This window comes from Hyperolius riggenbachi, chromosome 4 (assembly GCF_040937935.1).
Source record: "Hyperolius riggenbachi isolate aHypRig1 chromosome 4, aHypRig1.pri, whole genome shotgun sequence".
NCBI lineage: Eukaryota > Metazoa > Chordata > Amphibia > Anura > Hyperoliidae > Hyperolius > Hyperolius riggenbachi.
The window spans coordinates 102,060,465-102,081,110 of NC_090649.1; the positions used below are offsets into that span (position 1 = coordinate 102,060,465).

General features: G+C 40.8%; 1 protein-coding gene across 18 annotated transcripts in view; it reads left to right on the forward strand.

Annotated features, from left to right (window-relative positions):
- MYT1L (myelin transcription factor 1 like) overlaps positions 1-20,646 on the forward strand; it is a 703,503-nt gene that overhangs the window by 86,058 nt on the left and 596,799 nt on the right. The window contains exons 1-2 of one of the 18 annotated variants that reach the window (XM_068280354.1): positions 13,364-13,521; positions 15,718-15,870. The exons of 16 other annotated variants lie outside the window; for them this stretch is intronic. The gene's annotated coding sequence lies outside the window, so the exon portion shown is untranslated. Of the gene's footprint in view, positions 1-13,363; positions 13,522-15,717; positions 15,871-20,646 lie in introns of those variants that run through there. One more of the 18 variants, XM_068280359.1, reaches the window with a different exon arrangement.

Below are 20,646 nucleotides of genomic sequence, written 5' to 3' on the forward strand. Positions count from 1 at the left end.
TAAACTCACAGGGGGACAAAACCACAAATCCTTAACAACACCATCAGTTTGATTGTTTTTGTTGGGTAGTGTAATGGTTATTGGCTCTGCCTCTGACACTGGAGACCTGGGTTCGAATCTCGGCTCTTCCTGTTCAGTAAGTCAACGCCTTTTTAATAGGGAGTCCTTGGGATAGACTTCCTCACATTACTACTGCCTACTGAGTATGCCTAGTGGCTGCAGCTCAGGTGCTTTGATACCACTAGGAGAAAAGCACAACACAAATACATGTAGACATCTTTACTTTTCCTCAATTCCTTTCCTTTCCTCAGGTCATCTTGGGGGTCTGTATGGCTGATATTGCGGTGAAACCCTTCCCACAGTGTGATGTCATGACCGTGGTCCTGACAGTTTGCTGTCTGTGAACCTTGTTGCGTTGTAGAAGTTAACGTCTTTTTTCCAACTGCCAAGCAAGCAATATCTCCCTCTGTCCATAGAACTCTCAGTAAGGAACATTCCATACAGATCACCTGACATGATTAACCTATTTTGGTTCCTGGACGTAGAAACTACGTCCAGGAACCATGCGCGCTACCGCGCGCTCCCGCGGCCGATCATGCACGCGCGCTCCCGGCCCGCGGTTCGTTAGGCAGGCAATCAGTGAATCGGGCTATGGTGCCCGATCACTGATTCCTCTCCCCCGCTGAAAAAGCGACAGCTTCTCTCGGAAGCTGCGCCTTTTCTGGCTATTACCTCCCCCATGCGTCGCTCTAAGCGTGTGTTACGCTTAGAGTGACGTCATGTAAACAAACTCATGACCGCCATCTTGTGGCCAAAAAGTAATACTACAACTAAAAGTATAAAAAATAAAAATCAACACACATTTACATTATAAACCTATTGTTTACCTTCCACCCTCCCAAAACTACCCAAATAAGATGTTTAATATAAAAAAAAAAAAAACATTACAATAAAAAAAACAAACCATGTAAATATTTACCTAAGGGTCGAAACTTTTTAAATATCAATGTATAGATGAAATATTTCAATATTTTTTTATTTTAAACTTGTAAATAGTGATGGATGCAAAACGGAAAAAATGCACCTTTATTTCCAAATAAAATATTGTCACCATATATTGTGATAGGGACATAATTTTAACGGTGTAATAACCGGGACATATGGGAAAATACAATACGTGAGTTTTAATTATGGAGGCATGTATTATTTTAAAACTATAATGGCTGAAAACTGAGAAATAATGATTTTTTTCCGTTTTTTTCTTATTCTTCCTGTTAAAATGCATTTACAGTAAAGTGGCTCTTAGAAAAATGTACCCCCCAAAGAAAGCCTAATTGGTGGCGGAAAAAACAAGATATAGATCAGTTCATTGTGATAAGTAGTGATAAAGTTATAGGCTAATGAATGGGAGGTGAACATTTCTCAAGTGAAAACGACAGAACGCGAATGGGTTAAAGATGTCAGCACCAGTGATACTTTTCAGAATGTAAATCAGGGAGAGAAAAGATTTGACAATGGGCAAACACTGACTAAATCATCTATAAATGAATATTGTAAAACAATAATCAATGTTATTCATTATGTTATTTTCACTACATTCCCTCTTTAAACAGGATCTGTAATGGAAAAAAAAAAACCTCTGGGGGATATTTACCTCAGGAGCGGGAAGCCTCTGGATCCTAATGAGGCTTCCCCCGTCCTTCTCTGTCCCTCTGTTCAATTGCCCGGGTCCCCCGAAGTGCGACGAGGTAAATATTTACCTACCGCAATCCTGTGCAGGCGCACTAGCGGCTTTCTGTTTGTGTTAGGTGGGCAGGGCAGGTTTTAGCAACAATGGGGCCCCAGGGCAAAATAAACCTGGGGGGCCCCCCAACAGGTACCCCGGAACAAAAATCGGCATTAAGGGACCTTTTTGCAGCTGGTATAGTCAGGGTGTGAAGCCCCAATCGGTCAGAGCTCCACATTCTGGCTATCCCAGCCTGCATGGGGGACAAGGGGTTAAAAAGTTTCAGGAGGGGGGACCCCACAGAATTAAAAAAAAATTCCCCCCCCCCAAAAAAAAAAAAATTGGGGGTTGGGGGGGGGAATAGGAAAAAATGCCAGGGATCTTCATACAGCCATATTGCAGCTGTATAGCGATCTCCCTGGAAACCCAATCAGGAAATGTATTGCTCTTTCTTTTGATACATGTAAAATTACACTACCTACCGTTAGGTTTGCTACGAAAAGTGACATTTGCCGCATTTAAAAGTATACTTTTTTCCTTTGAAACTTTAAAATTGATTTTCTCAAAAACTATAAGGTCTTTTTGAAAAAAAAAGTATGTCCTTATTCCCAATGATCTCCTTAACATAACCTGCAAATTTGGGGTTTCTAGCATGTAAGGTGGATTTGCTATTAACCGTTAAAGTCGGTGGGTTTTTAAATGTGTATTTTTTTTTCCTTTGAAACTTTAAAATCGATTTTCTCAAAAACTATAAGGTCTTTTTGATTTTTTTCTGCTCTTGTAGCCACTGGGGGCCCCCTACAGGATCTGGGGCCCTGGGGCAATTGCCTCCTTTGTCTCTATGGTAGCGCCGGCCCTGAAGGTGGAAATAGGCGAACCCGATTAGATCCGCTCTACTGCACAGGCTTGAGTCCTTTGGGCCGGTGTAGTAGAGGGGATACCATCGCGTTCGGCTATTTCCGCCTTGCTCGAAGAAAGAGCCGCTAGTGCACCTGCGCAGGATCGCGGCAGGTAAATAAATCTTAGCTTGTCAATCTTGTCGGGGGAGCATTCGGGGGAGCCAGCGCTGGATTCCTGCTGTCTTCTGAGGTCAGGGAAGCCTCATTTGGACCCTGATGCTTCCCCTCCAGAGGTAAGTATCCCCCAGATACATTTAAGTTACAGGTTCTCTTTAAGGTGTACTTTGTATGTATTTTAGTAACCAATAGCAACTAACGTGACATCAACTCATATTCATCAGAATACATTTTACATGACCCCTGCGATTCACACTGACTTACTGAGTAACCCCAACAAATGAAAACAAAGGAATGATCATATAAAGGTAGTGTCTCTTTTCTGTAATAATCATAAATCTGTGAAATAATTTACCTATTAAGAGAAGTAATGAGGCATCTAAATGATAGTGCATCGTGTGCCACTTATAACATATGTGCCTAGCTATTTTAAGCCTAATAGAAGAAGCTGCAGCCTACGCAACGATGAGAATAAACCTCCCATGTCACTAGTATCCATTAGAGCTGAATCTACTGTATGCTATTTACTCAATGGTTTAATTGAACTAACAGAGGAGAAGCATAGATGGAGAGAGCACACTATACTGCTAATGTATCAATTGTTGGGGATACAAGGAAGTACATAGAATAGCAACTTGATAAAGAAAGATGGTGGAGTTGATACACAACTGAAGAACTGAGGAACTGAAGAGAGAGGTATATGGAGGCTGCCATGTTTATTTCCTTTTAAGCAATACCAGTTGCCTGGCAGCCCTGCTGATTCTCTGCCTCTAATACTATTAGCCATAGCCCCTGAACAAGCATGCAGCAGATCAGGTGTTTCAGACTTTAAAGTCAGATCTGCCAAGACTAGCTGCATGCTTGTTTCTGGTGTTATTCAGATACTACTGCAGAGAAATAGATCAGCAGGGCTGCCAGGCAACTGGTATTGATTAAAAGGAAATAAATATGGCAGCCTCCGTATACCTCTTACTTCAGTTCCCCTTTAAAGCGGACCTGAACTCAACTTACTCTGTGCTCTAAAAGATACACAACATCATTAAGGCCTTGTGCACATTGCATTCTGTGTGCGTGGCCGTTAGCGGTGGGTGTTTTTTGACGCTTTTTTTTTCAATTCCCGGCGCTTGGGTGGGCGATTCGTTTTTGTGCTAAGCGGTTTTCTAAGCGTTTTTCCCAAGCGGCTTTGTAATTACTCCCTGAAGTCAGGAAGTGAATTCTTTGACCCAAAAAAGAATAAATACAATGTATTTATTCTAAAAAAACACGAATGCAATCGCTGCTCAAAGCGATTTTGTGATCGCTTTGCATTTTTCCTATACCTTCCATTAAGGCGGAATCGCCTCAAAAATGGTACAGGCAGAGCTTCTCTGAGCGGATCGGAAACAAACCGTTCAGATGTGAACTCTCTCATAGAGAATCATTGCACAAGCATTTGTAGGACGATTTTGAAAATCGCCCGCGTTTGAAAAAAGGGCAAAAACGCCCCCAGTGTGAACGAGCCCTAAGAAAACATTTCTGTCTTATAGCTGCCACAAATCCTGCAATCAATCTGCAGTGTGTCTACTTCCTGCTTTCATGGAAGCAGACATATTGTTCACATCCTGTGTTTACGAATTAGCTGTTCTGCCAACGCAGCCAGCTGACACAGCTGAGGGATCCAATTACAACTTGTGAATAGTCACAGATGAGAGGGAATTAGACAGCCTAAACTCTCTAAATCTATACAGGGTGCATTTCTCTATCTTTTCCTTCTGTCCTGTGCAAGAATTCAGGTCCACTTTAATATCCTATAGAACAGAAATGAAGAAAAAAAATCTCACAGCAGGACCAGTGATGACCTGGGTTTCAATTGATTGGTCCATTTTCAAACTGCATACATTTGCATAAAATGTGCATAATTGTGGAACAATTTGCATCTCATTGATCATCCCTAGGGATGACTAGTCCAGAAATAACCTGCAATTCTCTGCACTCCCCACTGATGTTTCCATAGCATAGTCAAAACCGGATCATCCACAAGTCAACTTAGGCAGTTTCCTAGGGTCTAGTGGATGCTAGCCCCCACCAAATCTTAACAACAGAAATGCCATGTGGCCATCAAGGGTGGGGCAGAAAGATGTTATTTGCCTAGGGCCCCATTTCACATAAGTCTCTGAGCATAGTGATGTGCACTGTGCAGCCTCCTCCCTCTGCCAAGCATCTAGCTCCTCTCTGTATAATGACCCCATCAATGTATTCTTGTTTTAGAGGTCCTAGCTCTCGTAGAGTCCCACTAGAAGTGTCATGCATATGTGCTCCATTTAACTTAGCAAATAAGTTTAACTATTCAAAATTGGGTAGATAACAGATTGAAAGCTGTTAATAGGGAACTGTGTCCTTTTGCATAAATTCCTGATAATGATGGAAACAGAAGCACGGAGACACTTGGGCTCGGCGTAAAAAGCAGCACCGGCCTCGTTCACAGGTAGAAGTGAAGCCATGCACACTCTTCCACAAGCCCTTGTTCCAGGGCTGGGGTGGCGAGGTGGACTGGGACAGGCAGGGCCGGTTTAAGCAACAATGGGGCCCCAGAGCAAAATAAACCTGCCCCCCCCAACAGATACCCCGGAACAAAAATCGGCATTAAGGGACCTTTTTTGCAGCTGGTATAGTCAGGGTGTGAAGCCCCAATCGTTGGAGCTCCACATTCTGGCTACCCCAGCCTGCATGGGGGACAAGGGGTTAAAAAGTTTCAGGAGAGGGGACCCCACATAATTTTTTTTTTTAAATTCCCGCACTTTAAACAAAAAAAAATTGGGAAAATAGGACAAAATGCCAGGGATCTTCATACAGCCATATTGCGGCTGTATAGCGATCCCTGGCCAAAGTGCTGCGGCTGTGTATGGGCCCCCTGGAAACCCCGTCAGGAAATGTATTGCTCTTTCTTTTGATGCATGTAAAATTACACTACCGTTGGGTTTGCTACTAAAAGTGCCATTTACCGCATTTAAAAGTATACTTTTTACCTTCGAAATTTAAACTCGATTTTCTCAAAAACTATAAGGTCTTTTTGAAAATCTGTTTTTCCCTCTTATTTCCAATGATCTCCTTAACATACCCTGCAAATTTAGGGTTTCTAGCATTTAAGGTGGATTTGCTATTAACCATTAAAGTCGGCGGGTTTTTAAATGTGTATTTTTTTTCCTTTGAAACTTTAAAATCCGTTTTCTCAAAAACGATAAGGTCGATTTGTAATTTTTTTCCCTCTTGTAGCTACTGGGGGCCCCTACAAGTTCTGGGGCCCTGGGGCAATTGCCCCCTTTGCCTCTATGGTAGCGCCGGCCCTGGGGGCAGGGGACAGAAGCAAGTGGTTTTGACACTCGGTGATAAATACTGAGAGCCTGAGCTGTGTGCCGCTACAGCACTAATTGTATAGTGCGCACCATGCACAAGGTTAATTCGGGGTTACGGCAACTGTCGGACCCCAATTTACTTCTCTCTCAACTCAGAGGGGGAATAGCATTTTACGCCGCCGGGAATTCTAATGGCAGCATGGTGAGCCGTTATGAAGCTCGCCCTGCGCCCAAGTCACCGGTGGCGTACATATACGTACACCAGGGAATCCTCTGGATTATCCAGCGACTTCTAAATGGGGCATTTCTTTTTCCCTACAGGTACACATTGAACCTTGTTTTTGGCATCCAATCCATATCACCCTTTGGCCCATATGCAATTCCCTTTTTCTTCTGAGTTTTCTCCTAGGTGATATTTTTACAATTTGTCATAAAATGTCTAAGTCACCAGCAAGCAAGAAAATACTCAAAATAAATTTGATAGTACTTTTTTCACCAACTTTTGGGTACATTTTCAATTGTAAAATGCTGAAAATTTAGTTTAGAGAGAAGATGAAAATTATCTACTAGGAGATAACTCAGGTGAAAAAATGTATTGCATATGGCCTTCCACTCTTATTTATTGTCTTCTCTTAGTCTTAAACGTAATCTTTTTGGCACCTATACCAAACTTTCATATTCTTACTGATAAGACGAAACTTCCTCCACCCTATCTGCTAACCCTCCTTACCAATGCCTACCTATAGTATTCCTTACTGTCACCTAACAATAACAGTCCCTACTAACCTCTGTCCAAAACCATTCTGAACATTCTCCTCTAAGAATAAACTTTCCTTTAATAAAAGTAAGAACTGAACTTAATCAGTATTATGCTAATACCCATACCAGAATGACAGGAACTGGAAATCTGGCATACACCGAAAAGCAACTGGAAATCTGGGGCAAGCAGGATAAACAATGTAGGGAACTGAAAAGCTGGGACACTATATGGGGCAGGGGCACTAGATAAAGGAGTTATTTATACTTCTGTGAGGACCCTGGAAAGCTAAGACATACTAAGGGGCATGAGAAAGGTAGATCACATTTTGGAGGTTACTAGACGATTAGAACACACCATGGGGTGTTGGATATTTAGGTCACACTTTGGCAATTACTGTAAAGTTAGGCATCAGTTTGGGATCCAGTATGCGGGGCACTGGACATTTAATATGCAGTTTGTAAGACAATAGAAAGTTGTGACAGTGCAAGGGGTATGTCATAGATTGTACTAGAAATCTGGAATATTTAGTAAGGGGGTAGAGGTATTTCTAGGGGTGCAAGTATAATGGGGGATGAGAGGAAGTAGCAGGTTTTCCAGTATGAGATTCAAAAACTATGTTAGCAAACACCAGAGAAGCTCCTATTCGTACTCAGGGGAGTTTGGGAAGTTCAAGGAATTGGTTCTTTTCAACAGCACGGAAGTTGATGTAGCCTACTGTGGACAGAAAATCTTTTTTGAACATGCACTTATATTTTAATGATGGATAGTGTACAAAGGGCAACAAGCAGGAAAACTTACTTTCATTTCATTGCCAGCAAAAAAGAAATTGTTTTCAGTAAAGGTGGTCAGACTTTGGAATTCTCTGTGAAGGAGATGGTGACGGCCGATAATAAAAATATATCTGAATATAAATGGGGATTGGAGGCCTCTCTTAGTAGACGTGGCATATCCAGCTATAATTAGCAGGGAATTCATCTGACTGCTGTTGGAGGAGGTCAGGAAGGTTTATTTCTTCCCCTCACTCTGAGCAAAAATTTGCATCTGCATCGCTGGAGTTGTTGGCGTACCGTCTCCTAAATCGGCCGCATTCAAACACTATTCAAATAAGAAGGTGATCTTGATTGACTTTGATCTTTTAATGTTGTAATCTTGCGTTGCAATGAAAGATCTAGCAGCAGAATCCCTAAACACTCAGCTGTTACCCAACAAATAAAACTTACCGTATTTAAAACCTGCTTCTTATAACAACAAAACATGGACATTTTAGTAGTATGTATCTGATTTGATTGTTCCAGTAATTATTTTATATATATATTTTTCAAAGTAACTCAGCAATGTACCTGTAGACAGGATCAGGGGCGTTTACTTTCTTGCACTTCATGGCGCTTTTAATGTAAGTCCGTACTTTCTCTTTCCAAAGCTGAAAGGAGGAAGTATCTGAGTCGTGGGAAACAATCCGTGAAGTACAAATAACTGAACTTCCCCTGACCTTCTCCGCAGGTTCATTGCTGAATGGTGCTGAAAGGTGATGAAATGTGGTGTTTGGTAGTGATGAACGTGAATTTTGCAATCTCGCATCATAATTCGTAATTACTATTTGAAATCGTAATGGAAAATTTTGGGAAAAATTGTAATTATTTCCTTTGTAAATGTAATCAGGAACTATCATTTTGCATAATTTTCACGTAACCATTTTTTTTTTTTTTGCATTTTGAAAATAGATTTTCTCAAAAACTACAAGGCCTTTTTATTTATTTTCTTCCTTGTTCCCACTATTCTTCTTAAAGAGACATTGAAGTAAAAAAAAAAATTATGATATAATGAATTGGTTGTGTAGTAGGGATAATTACTACAACATTAGCAGCAAAGAAAATATTCTCATATTCTTATTTTCAGTTATATAGTGTTTTTTTATAACATTGCATCATTCTCTAATATTTCCAGTCTACAGAATACTCAGCATTCTAAATGATTTTACAGAGCAGGCTAATGAACTTTTGACCTGTCCTCCAGAGAAAAATAAAATACAATGACTAACAGTTGAGATAACAAGCTTCGGAAGATAGAGCTCTCTGCGACTTTGAAAGCCATGGAGCTCAATGGCTCTTTTGCATAGATAACAACTGGAGTTTCTTAAAGGGGAACTTCAGCCTAAACAAACATACTGTCATCAAGTTACATTAGTAATGTTAATTAGAATAGATAGGTAATATAATCTCTTACCCACCCTGTTTTAAAAGAACAGGCAAATGTTTGTGATTCATGGGGGCTGCCATCTTTGTCATGGGGGCAGCCATCTTTTTGGTTGAAAGGAGGTGACAAGGAGCAGGAGAGACAGTTCCAACTATTCTGTGTGCTGATCACCCCTCCCAGCTGCACACGCTAGGCTTCAAATGTCAAATTCAAAATGTAAAAAAAAAAAAATTGCACCAAAACAGCAGAACGAGAACAACAAAATCGGAAATCTCATCATGCTTTGCACAGCATCAGGGGAAAAAGCCCGGGCAGTTTTCTTCTGTGCAGCTAAAAATGAGGCTTTTATAAGAGAAACAAAGTTCTGATGCTGTGAAACTGTTAAAGAAACACAAAGCCTTTTCAGTGCTGCTGAGTAAATTTTTAGTCCGGAAGTTCACTTTAACGCTTCCTGTACTGGGAACAATATTAGACTCATGCGTCTGCTCCTAATGCTTTATTTCTTAGCTGTACTACACATACAAATCATTAACGGTATATCATATATTTTTTTTGCTTCAGTGTTTCTTTAACATACATAACAATTTAATGGTGATAGCATGTATGGGGGCTTTGCTATTAACCGCTAAGTCGATTGAAATGTGATTAATTGATTTACTTCCAGACAGCTCAATTTGGACATAAAGTATAAACAATGTTTTTAATTCTTTTCAATGTGCTTTTAATTTGTTTTCAACTATTAAAAACAGTTTATATAGTACTGTAACATGTAACATCAAAAATGTGTAACTTCACAACAGTTCAGTACATTTTGTATATGAAGACAATTTTGTTTGTATGAAACATAACTACAGTCGCTTGTAAGTAGGGGACTGTCTGTACATACAGTATGTTACAGGCAAAGCATGAAATTGAGGCAGGATATAGAATGCATGAATCATTTCAGGCAAAGTATGAAATTTCATTTAAATATATTATGTACTTTGCTTAGGCATTTTATAGAAAGACTCATTTAGGCAAAGTTGGAAATGAATGACCTGATGATTGGGAATAACCATAATAAAGTATTATTTAGGCAACATATCTTGAAAACAGCACCTTGAAAAGGTTGTTCATTTAGGAGGATATACTTTATTTTAAACAATAACGCGCTGGGTTGTTTATCTCAACAGCAGGCAAGGTTAGGTTGTTGTTTCAAATAGGGATTCATTTTGTTCTGTTATTTAGTAATTAGCAACCTTCTGCTCATCTCGACCACCCAGAGGTGGTGACTGGCGAGACAGATGCCCCATTTAGAAGTGTTGATCTTTGACTAAGTGTATTGTTTATGTATACTGGTATTTTATGGCATACATTTACTCATTTTTGCTTGCCATTTTGTAAGCCTGATGGTTACATTTCCACATTCTGGGTCTTTTCAAATCAGATCACCGAAAACTCAGGACTTCAATGCCACAAATGGTACCACAGTAACTAAGGAATAAAACTGATCACCGATTCACCCTTTCTGATGATGTACTTTCCTTGATACGCTTTTAGGCATTCTGTACAATGTGTAGCCAAAGCACGCAATACACAGCATTTCTGAGAAGCCAATGGATGAGGAGCCAATGGGGCGAAGCTACCATCTGTGGGATTATGGCTGAACGCCTCTAAGTCAAAATCTCTCCTAAATGTGACGATACTGCAGTGTCGAGGAGCCCAGGTCGGCCCGGGATAGCCGCCCCCCCCCCCCCCGGCTGGGGGGACCCAGCGTGTAGACCCGCTCGCCTCGAGCACGGAGCGCGGACAGAAGCGGGCCACCTCTCTCCCAGAGCGCATTACATGTTCGTTGGGAACCCGGTTCTAAATCATTTGTAGACGACCTAATTCTAGGTCAGGGTTTTGTGCGTAGCAGAGCAGCTACCTCGCTGCAATCTATTGAAGGCTACATTTCTACATTCTGGGTCTTTTCAAATCAGATCTACAGAAATGTATTCACCCTTTCTTATTATGTACTTTCCCTGGTTCGCTTTAAGGCATTCTGTAGAATATGCAGCCAAGTACACAATACACAGCATTTCAAACTTTGCTTGAATTTATTTAGGCTTGCCTGGATTTCATACGTTGCAAACATCTCCAATATTTCATAAATGTGTGCATGAAGAACCATTGTGATGGCTAGTGATGAGCAAAAATTTCACAAAATTGTAATTTCGCTATGTAATTTGCAATTAAGATGTCAAACTGTAATGCGGAATTTTGGGTAAAATAATTTTGTTTGTAAACTTATTTTGTCTGTAAACGTAATCAGGAACTGTAATTTTGCAATTTTGTGTAATTTTGTGCCAATTTTAGCGATTAATAGCAAAGCCATGTATGTATGTATGTATGTTAAGGAGAATAGTGGATACAAGTCAAAAAAAGAACTTTGAAAAAAGACCTTATAGTTTTTGAGAAAATCGATTTTTTTAAAAATGCAAAGAAAACATGTTTTTTAAACTAATTTTTTGAGTTTAAAAAAACAGTTTTTTCCTTTGCATTTTAAAATCAATTTTCTCAAAAACTACAAGGTCTTTTTGAAAAATTATTATTTTTTGTCTTGTTCCCTAGCATTTTTGGTGATGATAGCATGTATGGGATGGCTTTGCTATTAACCACTAAATTCAGCACACAATTACATGAAAATACCACAAAATTATGAAAAATTACACAAAAATCAGTTGAATGTCCAAATCATAATTACTAATAGCTGTAATTGCCAAATTTTTTGTGAAATTTCCCATAATCGTAATTAGCAGATTACAATAATCACTAGTGTGGGCTTGTTTGCACTTTCATAGACTTTCATCTGCTGAAATTGAATTTCTGCCCATTTTAATCATCATATTTTTCTTTTTCTTTTTTTACAAATCTTTGCAAACCGATTTAGTAGATTTTTTGTTACATTGTGCTTCAGAACAGGCCTCATACTCATTTCACCCCCCCATTGTCTGTATGAGGCTACAGTAAGCTTACAACATGTGGATCCTTAACACATTTAACACACAGCCTACATTTTTGAAGGCTCATATCCAAGGCCATTCTGAGAATGAGGTTTGCCTTGCTGGGTTGCCCCCTCCACAAGCGGAATGCCAGAGAAGGACTAAAGCCAGTCAATAGGTAGTCTGCATTCCTTGGCCTATCTGAATATTTCTATTTTCCGGCTAAATGTCCACATTTTATCAGAATTCCTCTGTAACATAATTGAAGGCACATGGTGACTGTAGTATATTCATGGCCTTTATTGCCTCCTCTACCTGTCTGCTGTGTTTCTCGTGTAATATGTACGGTAACCATGCTCATAGTTTCTGCAAATTCTGAAGTCTCTCAAAATTCAGGTTTTTCTTGTAAAATCCTCTTTAATATCATTGCCCTAACTGAAACGCTGCATCCCCGCGGCTGCACACTAACTAAATCATGGAGCTTGCATCAAAGTAGTTGTACAATATGCAGGTAGTAGCAAAAAAGTTTCTGTACCGTGTTAGCCAAACAAATTATATAGGTAGAAAAAAACAACGTTTTGTAAAAAATAATACCTTTTAATGGCTAACTAATAGAGTTAAATGATGCAAGCTTTCTGGGATCTAGTCCCCTTCTTCAGGCATATTTTCAGATGTTAGGTGAAGTAAAACACTGCAGATAAATGGTAAACACGAAGATGACAGTTGTGCTGGTTACTGTTTATCCGTTAGGTGTCAGGTGATCAGCAGGCTGGAGCCAGTGAGTTAGTGCAACCATACATGAAATCCAGGGGTTTCTGAAGATCATGAAGCCAAATCAATCATGTTACATAAGGTGTCATGAATCCTGTTCCACAATTTAAACCTTCTGTTAATGTCTTGAACATTTTCATAAATTTGTACTCAGAAAGTTTTCTTGATTGATCATTTTTGAAGTTACCCTTAAGACATCCAATGTTGTATACATGATACGCTGCATGAAATGCCCCTCAAGAGGAATCTATATAGGAGAAACAGGACAAAAACTGCGCACAAGAATGAACCATCACCGCTTTAAAATCAATGAAGGTAAAATGGACACACCAGTGGGCCAACACTTCTGTGAACCAGGACACAGCATGCAAGATCTAAAAGTACTTGTTCTTAAGGGTAACTTCAAAAATGATCAATCAAGAAAACTTTCTGAGTACAAATTTATGAAAATGTTCAAGACATTAACAGAAGGTTTAAATTGTGGAACAGGATTCATGACACCTTATGTAACATGATTGATTTGGCTTCATGATCTTCAGAAACCCCTGGATTTCATGTATGGTTGCACTAACTCACTGGCTCCAGCCTGCTGATCACCTGACACCTAACGGATAAACAGTAACCAGCACAACTGTCATCTTCGTGTTTACCATTTATCTGCAGTGTTTTACTTCACCTAACATCTGAAAATATGCCTGAAGAAGGGGACTAGATCCCAGAAAGCTTGCATCATTTAACTCTATTAGTTAGCCATTAAAAGGTATTATTTTTTACAAAACGTTGTTTTTTTCTACCTATACAATATGCAGGGAAATGCAGCTTTGGGCTGTAGCTCTGGCTCTACACGCGTCCATCTGCACGGATCACCGCCTTTGCCAGCCCCTCTCAGTCTTTTTTCACTGAGAGGGGTGGGGAGAGGCGGAGATACGCGTGGATTGACGTGCATGGAAGCAGAGCTACAGCACCTTCCATCTTTGTTTATTGTAAGGACATCACTCCAGGTGGTACAGCAGACATCAAACCATAAATACATCCATCAGTGGTTGTGGCGATGGCGGTGAGGTGGAAATGGGGTGCTGGGCACCGAACGGAGCTTGTGACGGCCTTTTCACGTCTCACTAGATGCTTGGTCACGCTGAGCAATCCGCGCGTATCTCCGTCTCTCCCCACCCCTCTCAGTGAAAAAAGACTGAGAGGGGCTGGCAAAGGCGGCGATCCGCGCAGTTGGACGCGTGTAGAGCCAGAGCTACAGCCCAAAGCTCTGCCTCTTCACGGAAGTGATCCCCGCAATGTGGGTGATTTAGTTAGTGTTTAGCCTCAGGGATGCGGCATTAGGGCAATGATATAAAAGAGGATTTTGCAAGAAAAACCTAATTTTTGAGAGACTTCAGTCTCTCTTTAAGTATCCTTTTTACATAATTTTCTTCCATTCTTATGTTTCTTCCTGTTTGAATCCTCTGCACCTTGTGTTTGCCTCTGTTCATCAGCGCCAAACTCTTCCACGTTTGAATGGTAACTGTCGCCCACCCATCACGCCGCCCTTCTCTCTTTCTTATTTGTTCATATTTTTCTCTCCCACATTCCTCCCACCTGTATCTGTCTGTCTCTTCCAGTTCTGTCATATTCCCCTGCTAATGCGCTGGGACTGCGTTCTCTCACTCCTTCACTTATCCGACCACAATTATCACATTTTCATATGAGCTCAGTGCAATGTCTTAACACATTTCTTTGCTCCACAGTACCCTGCAAAGAACAACTGCTGTTCATGTATTTAAAGGGGAACTATGGTGAAAAATTGTAAATTTTTTAATATGTGCAAACAGACAAATAGGAAGTACGTTTTTTCCAGAGTGAAATGAGCCATAAATTACTTTTCTCCTATGTTGCTGTCACTTATAGTAGGTAGTAGAAATCTGACAGAAGTGACAGGTTTTGGACTAGTCCATCTCTTCAAAGGGGAGATTTCTACTACTTACTGTAAGTGACAGCGACATAGGAGAAAAGTAATTCATGGCTCTTTTTAATCTGGACAAAATGTACTTCTTATTTGTATATGTTTGCACATATTTTAAATGTTAAATTGTTTTGCCATAGTGCCCTTTTATATACAGTGTCTTCTTCTATCTATTTATTTACTATATACGATTCACTTCTTCTACTTGTGGCTGTGAATGACATCTTACTGAGCATCAAAGTGGTTGTACAATATGCAGGGAAATGTATTAATGGAGCCTTCTGTTTAAAAGCAACCTAAAGTGAGAAGTATAGGGAGGCTGACATATTTATTTCCTTTTAAACAATATCAGTTGCCTGACAGTCCTGCTGATCACACAGGCATCAGTAGTGTCTGAATCACACACCTGAAACAAGCATACATCTAATCCTATCAGACTTTTGTCAGAAACATCTGATCTTCATGCGTGTTCAGGGTCTATGGTTATGAGTATTATTATTATTTAGTATATATATAGCGCCAACTTCTTCTGCAGCGCTGTACAAAGTATATTGTCTTGTCACTTAATTGTCCCTCAGAAGGACTCTATGTCTATGTATGTATCAAGTGGTGTATGTCATGTATCATAGTCTAGGGCCAGTTTTTATCCCACACAGACACATGGAGAACATACAAACTCCATGCAGATAGTGTCCTGGATGGGATTTGATCCAGGGACTCTGCACTGCAAGGCAAGAGTGCTAACTACTACGCCACCATGCTGCCCATGTATTAGAGGCAGAGGTTCTGCAGGACAGCCAGGCATCTGGTATTGATTAAAAGTAAATACATATGGCAGCCTCCACATCCCTCTCACTTTAGGTTCCCTTTAAAGTTACTCCGAGCCCCTCTCATGGGAATGCCTTTAAGCCAGATGTCTTCCAACAAAGTCATGCTATGACCCCTCTGGGGGAGCCTCTTGCAATGTCCATGCATGTCACTTCCTCTTCCTGCTTCTTTCAGTGATGCACTTCTCTAACAGAGAAGACAGAGGTGACCCGGAAGTTATAACATAGCCAAAATGGCAGCCGCGATATTTAAATTGAACGAAAACTATCTGGTGTAGAATGGCGATTCAGGCATCACATGAAAGAGGAGAGCACAAGCTACAGAAAGGTATGCATCTTTAAGTACTTTGCAGTACTGGTCGGAGTCTCTAGGCATACCCATGAGAGGTGCTCGGAGTCCCTTTAAAAGGGTCAGCGTGGACCCTAGAAGTGCATTCTTACAGCATGCATGTAGAGACCATTACTTTACGGGTTTACTGTAATGCTAGACCCAAAACATCAGCTGTTCAAACACAAAATGTTACAGGTGGATGCGCTGTAAAAGATCTGTATTGTCTCCTCCATGCACACATGGAACAGTACTAATCACCAAGGCACTTACAATTTACAGGACTAGGGTAGGTGCTACAGAGAGGTGCTCCATCCCCTTGAATATACTTTACTTAGGTAGCAAAGTGGTTAAAGACACTCTTGAAGTTGAAATACTGTTGGCGTTTCCCAACTAGTTACTGGTAAATATCCCTCTTCCCAATCCAGCAAGGTGAAAACTGTGCTGAGATCTGACCACAGATCCCTCTCCCCTTCTGATAAGTTGTGCTTATGGGCATAACAATCACCCCTATGATTCCTGCCATTGCAGGGGGGCCCAGAGGCTTGGGGGGGGGGCTCCTCCCACTGCCCATCAACAAGTGCAGCCAATTAGCAAAAAAACCTCCCTGTTCACTCACAAAAACTGTGTACAGGAGCATGTGTCATTTTTTCCTGCTCCCAGATAGCGCTTAACAGCAGAACGCTCTCTGCTACCATTCCTCAGCTCCCGATCACGTGACCCACATTGGGTTTGGGGACCAAGGGGGCCCTATGCTATAATTTTTGCAGGGGGGCCCTGTTATGTCTAGTTACGCCCCTGGTTGTGCTGTCTGGTCTGGTGTGCAGGTGCTGCTGCTCTGTGTAATCAGTGCTGTCTTGGGAGCCAGAGAAGAACTAAGGGCTGCCCACAGAGAGCAGACAGCATGACTCATCAGAAGGAAGCGGGCGAGGAAGAAGTTAGCAGAGAGGCTGGACAAAAGAGCAGGCCTGAGCATTCTATGGTCGAATTTCATTAGCATTTTCCAGAGCCTAAGCACAAGCAGTTACCATTAGGTAGTTATATATTTTGTCTGTAAGCTGTCCCACTAAAAGACACTGTAGACATTCCATCTTTATCAGTATTCAACTTAAAGTGGGCCTGAACTCTTGCTCAGGACAGAAGGAAAACAGAGAAATCCACCCTGTATGTATTTAGAGAGCTTAGCCTAATCCCCCTCTCATCTGTGACTAATCACCAGTGTAATTTGATTTTTTTAGCTGTGTCAGCTGGCGAGCCTTGGCAGAGCAGTTAATTTGTAACCCTATGTTTGCTGCCATGAAAGCAGGAAGTAGACATTTCAGATTTATTGCAGGATTTGTATCAGCTTTAACAATTTTTTTTTCTTTAAAGGTTATCATGCTGTTGCTTATCTTATAGAACTGAGAGGAAGTTTTGAGTTCAGGTCCGCTTTAACGTAGCTGTTAAACAATACTGTGGGTTATACTAAAGGTCAGTCCCACCCAGGGCCGTGCCGAGGCAGAGGCGAGAGAGGCTCCAGCCTCAGGGCGCAATGTAGAAGGGGGCGCACAACTCACTCAGCTATTATTCCCCTATTGTCTTTGAAGCAGAGAGAAATAATGCTGGGCATACACGATGCGTTTTTTCACTCGATTCTCCACTAAAACAATTTTGACGCTCGATTCCCCACCCGATTCGCTTATCTTCGACTTGTTTTCTTATCTTTTTCTATTCACTTCTATGAGAAATCGAGAGGCGAAATGATCGAACGGGAGATCGGACATGTCGGAAATTATCTATCGAGCCATCTATCTGCAGCAGAAACGAACCGTGTATTCCCAGCATAAGAAAGGGGGATACATGGCGCCTCTTAATCTAATAGCAATCAGTGTGTGACGGCTGGGGTGGGAGGGATGGAAGGGCGCACTTTGGTGTCTCAGCCTTGGGTGCTGGAGGACCTTGTCCCAGGTCTGACTAGAGATTAAGTGTTGGGGGGATTGGGGGCTCTGGGGCGCCTCTTCTATAGCAATCAGTGTGTGATGGCTGGGGTAGCAGGGATGGAAGGGCGCACTTTGGTGTCTCGGCCTTGGGGACTGGACGACCTTGTCCCGGCTCTCGGTCCCATTCAAATGTATTTGTCTGGTTGAATAGTGAGTTGAATCATTTTGCACTTTTGTCTATTTTATTGTTGAGATATTCCCACCAGGATTTTCCATTCCACTCAGATGCCACTGTTGTTATAGAACAAAATAATGGGGTGAATCTCCATCTCTTCTATGTAAAACACTCACAAAGGGCTGTGGGCTTCAAGAGGCAAGAATGGGACACCTGTGTTAAGCCCCATCTACACGATACAATTCTTTGTGCGATTCGATTACGATTCTATTTACGATCCAATTAAATCCGACGTGTCCGATCAGGATTCGATTCAATTCGATTTGCCATTGTTTTGCAATGGCAAATCGAATTGAATCGACTCGAATCCCGATCGGACATGTCAGATTTAATCGGTACATAAATAGAACCATAATCGAATCGCACAAAGAATCGTATTGTGTAGATGGGGCTATAGGGCTTGGATCATGTGACAATCCACTGCAACAAGATCTCATCACAGGAGTCTCCGGGAGATAAAAAGCCAATATGTAACATACACACAATCCCACTATTTACACACACGGCTAAGAATGCCTTTAATTTTTTATTTTAAATTCACAAAGCAGCTTGTGTTTTAGGTTTACTGATACTTTGAAGATAATTGCCAGCATAGATCAGTATATAATAGGCAAGTGTTTGCACGAGGTTAATAGTTCCCTTTAATAGTATTTCCTGTCAAGGGCTATTTATAATGCTTGAATAATTCTCAGTATTTCACACACATCTGTACAGAGCCTTCCGCTGCTGATTATTATTTTTATTATTATGGTTCAGGCAGATAAATGAAGCCGCTTGGTTAGCGTGCAGCTGCTTTCATCCAGAGCTGGTCAGAAACCCGATCTCTGTCTAAGCACATAAATTGCTGCTATTTGTGTAACTCTAGCACCTGGAGAAACCTGTACGTAGTTCAAGTGGAACCGAGATAAACTTTTACTCATTGCATAATTGTGTTCCTTTCATATAGTTTATAGGGCATTCCTCAAGCCAAATACTTTTTTTGTTTTGTTTTAATACTCTAATTCCCTATAATCTAAACAAGCCTCACCCACAGCTCCTTTTGTGCCTTGGCACTGTAGCAAGGGCTTATGGGAGCTCAGTCTGTGCAGGAGGAGGAGGAGGTTACTAGCCATTGATTTTCCAAGGCAGAGGAGAGGAGGGAGAAGGAGAGGGGACTGAATTTACACACAGGCACGCTGATAGCATCTCCAGCCCTCAGCCTTTGCCAATATGACAAACAGAACATGGCTGCCCTCATTGTATCACAGGAATAAATAATCATAAACTTTTGAAGTTGTTTGCAGCTAGATATGCTGTGTAAACTACAGTATCTAAACTTTAGATAAGATATATAGACAAGTTACTTGTTATAGTTAGTTTTTCATCTTGGATCCGCTTTAAGTATAACTTCATTTTAGCACACACTATCTTCCCTGAATATCTGAAGACTCTAATATGCAAATTGTGACTTTGCTAAACAAGTCTTGTTTGACCCGACAACTCCAGTGCCTTGTGATTGGTTCATCATTGTGGTAGGAAGCTGCTGAAATCTGATTATGCTGTGCTCGCATGTTTACAAAGCAAGCTAAATATGACAGTGCAGTTTCTAAGAGGAAAAGCAAACAGTATGGGAGGAAATTACATCAGGATTGGCTTCAGTCCGATGCAGTAAATATGGAAAATGCCTGGAACAGTTTACTTTTTATTTACTATATAAAATTCACTGAAATCAAAACATGGACAGCACAATACATATGTTATGTAAGCAGAACAAGTATTTATCTACTTATATATGTGTTTTTTACCCGCTGGGATAGTATGGCTGTCCATCCTGCTTTAATTCTGATAATCCATTTACAGTTTAATCCATCTGGATTGTCTCCATGGGACAAAGCCAAACACATTGCTACCGGACTTCTCTTCTCTGTCTGTTATGTTTCGGACATGTCTTTTAGCTTCCACTATATACAATTTCTGAAAGGGATAAGTCGCCACATAGGCAACACAATCTATTGCACAATTAAGAAAATGTATAATTGTAAATATGTTCCCTCTTGCATTAGAAAATTCATCTTTTTTTCTCAATATTTACACATTATGCAGGGTGTGCATGGATTATTTTCTCCCTTTCAGATTGAACTAAGGCATCTTTTAAGTTTGGAGCTCTGCCAGCGGTTAGTGCTGGGTGTGGTCCAACATTCTCTGCCAATACTGGATCTAACACACAATGCAACTTCCTGTCTAATTGTCGGGAATTGGACGATTATTTCCGACCTGTCTGATCTGTTTCTGATCAATAAAGGGATCGATTTTGCGAAGTTATAATCAGAAAATCGATCCCTTTGTTGATTGGGAACAGTTTGGACATGTACCCAGCTTCCTGTCAGATTAACAGTCCAATGGACAGGAAACTGCATCCGGTGTTCCCGGCGCAACAGTAAAATACGCCAATATTTTTCTAGCATCTTTCTCAGTTGAATCCGATGTTATCCCGTTATGATTCACCTTCCTTTGTCTGATCTCTTTTGGTTTTTCTTTTGGATATATTTTCCTGCTTGCTTTGTTTATACTTCTCTTCTACTTTTATTTTTCTTTCCCTCTCAAAGTGTTTACTGTACTGTATATTTATGAGAATAACCTGGA